At 46.5% G+C, this 2,675-nt stretch overlaps 1 pseudogene; it reads right to left on the minus strand.

The window, feature by feature from the left end:
* Nucleotides 1-1,333: 1,333 nt before the first annotated feature.
* Nucleotides 1,334-1,921, minus strand: LOC136872323 (histone H1-like; annotated as a pseudogene).
* Nucleotides 1,922-2,675: the final 754 nt, after the last annotated feature.

Below are 2,675 nucleotides of genomic sequence, written 5' to 3' on the forward strand. Positions count from 1 at the left end.
CTGGTTCACAGCGATTGTATATTATCACATGGATAATTCTATCAAATTTGGTACCTGATTTTTACTCTAAGTCATTGTTGTTGTGGGAGCTGACGAGGTTATCCTTATATCTTTGTTGTTTATTCAGATTATTTATCAAATTTTAAAATCAAACAAACATGAAGGAAAGAAAAAATTTCAAATTGTTTACTTTAACATAATCTCAGGTCCTTTCCCCATCCACCCATTCACCTCGGCACCTTCTTACACCTCTCTGCTCCACGATATTTCCGTATCAGTAATAATAATAATAATAATAATAATAATAATAATAATAATAATAATAATAATAAAAACGAAAGTGCAGTAAGGATAAGGAAAAATATAGTTAAGTATGATACAGTAACAATGAAGTCCGCCTCTGTGGTGTAGTGGTTAGTGTGATTAGCTCCCACCCACGTAGGCCCGGGTTCGATTCCCGGCTCTGCCACGGAATTTGAAAAGTGGTGCGAAGGCTGGAACGGGATCGACTCAGCCTCGGGAGGTCAACTGAGTAGAGGTGGGTTCGATTCCCACCTCAGCCATCCTGGAAGTGGTTTTCCGTGGTTTCTCACTTCTCCTCCAGGCAAATGCCGGGATCGTACCTAACTTAAGGTCACGACCGCTTCCTTCCCTCTTCCTTGCCAATTCCTAGCCAATCTTCCCATCACTGGGCGAGTTGGCCGTGCGGTTAGGAGCGCGCAGCTGTGGGCTTGCATCCGGGAGTTAGTGGGTTCGAACCCCACTGTCGGCAAGTTTGAAGATATTTTCCCGTGGTTTCCCATTTTCACACCAGGCAAATGCCTTAATTGAGGCCACAGCCGCTCCCTTCCCATTCCTAAGCCTTTCTTCTCCTATCGTCGCCAAAAGACCTATATGTGTCGATGCGACGTAAAGCAAATAGCAAAAAAAGTCTCCCCATCCCCCACCAAGGCCCCTGTTCAGCATAGCAAGTGAGGTCGCCTGGGCGAGGTACTGGTCATTCTCCCCATTTGTATCCCCCACCCAATGTCTCACACCCTTGAGGCGGTAGAGGTGGGATCCCTCGCTGAGTCCGAAGGAATAACCAACCCTGGAGGGTAAACAGATTAAGAAAGAAGGAATGATAATAATGAAATTCCAACAATGAGTCGCGCCGCTGTGAAGCGAACTAGTGTGTTTGGGAGACAGAAGAAACCAGGGTTCCCGCTTTGGGCAGTGATCGACACAATATGCTCTCTGGAGGAATAAAATTAATGGTCCTGATAAGAGCCGTCTTTACATCCTCTGCTCCAACGAGAGTGCATGTAGACGGAAATAATACCATGAGAATTTCTCACTTCCTTCTGGCTGCAGCCTTTTTAGGCGTAGGTGCATTAGATTTCTTAGTGGGTACCTTGGCGGCGCTCTTAGCCTTGGAAGGAGCCTTCTGCTTGGGTTTAGGAGAAGAAGCCACCATCTTCTTCTCGGCGGGTTGCTTAGAAATAGCTTTCTTGGCTGCAGCCTTGGCTCCGCCCTGGAGATGTACTTCTCCTTGGGGGCAGCGGACCGCTTGACGAGGGCTGTGCTGGCCGACACTGACTTGGCAGCCGAAGTCAGCTTGAAGGAACGTGAAGCCCCTTCCCCTTCGTCTAGACCATCTCTCCGGAAGGCACTGCAGATTTCAAGCACTTCTTGATAAAAAGGGTCAGCTTCTCAGAGACCACCTTGTAGTTAGCAGAGGTGTACTTCTTGATAGCCTGATTGGAAGATCCACCTCGTTCCTTCAGGCTCTTGATGGCACTGCCCATCATTTCTAATGTTTTAGGATGATCGGGCTTAGTGCGAGGCTTCTTCGATGTGGAAGCTTTGCCCTTCTTGGCGAACAATGGTCAGGAGACGAGGCAGGGGCGCATGCTGCAGATGCTACTGCTGAGTCAGCCATGGTCTTGATTAGTTGGCGTAAGGAAGGGCATTCGGCCGTGAAACAGGGCCAGAACCGCATGTTTGATACAGTTCGCAACCGCGACCCCACCAATGTGAGAAAGGCGGTGGAAGAAGAAGATTTTTGATCAGCGAATAAGCAAGAATCTGAATACAAACTGAGTACAATTAAATAAGAGTAGTGCTAGAGGGAGTGGCCGGTCCGAGCGGGCCAGTCGTGAATTTCAGTTCGAGTAAAACTGATAAATCACATTATTATTTAAAAATGCACACAAGTTGTGTATATATGTTACATAAGTTACACCAGTTGCGGCGACACATTTTATCCCGCATTTTGATGGTACACATTTTAATTAAGCACAATAGTCTACCAGGGGTATTACTCGTTTTTTACAAGTGGTAATGTGGTAACCATCACAAGGTTGATGGCAACCCTCGCATATACAGTTATTCCCGGGATCGTGAAAACGCTTGTTCCTGCATACTTTGTGGTGTTACCCATGCACAGCTATTGAGGTCACCAGGCGTCGTAGATCTTGATTCTTGTTGACCCAGGATCTATTTACCATGGCTTCTGTAGTGTAGAAGTCCAGCCAAATTTCTCTTCGTTTCTTTTTTCTTTCAAGGAGCAGTTTATTCAAGCTGTCGGTAGATGGGAGTCTCATACGCAGTTCTTCTATAAAGAACGGTTCTCTCGCGAGCTCGTAGACTAGCCTCGACTTTGTGTGTTTCGAAACACCTAGAGCGGCTTTCAA

Source organism: Anabrus simplex, chromosome 4 (assembly GCF_040414725.1).
Source record: "Anabrus simplex isolate iqAnaSimp1 chromosome 4, ASM4041472v1, whole genome shotgun sequence".
Taxonomy (NCBI): Eukaryota; Metazoa; Arthropoda; class Insecta; order Orthoptera; family Tettigoniidae; genus Anabrus; species Anabrus simplex.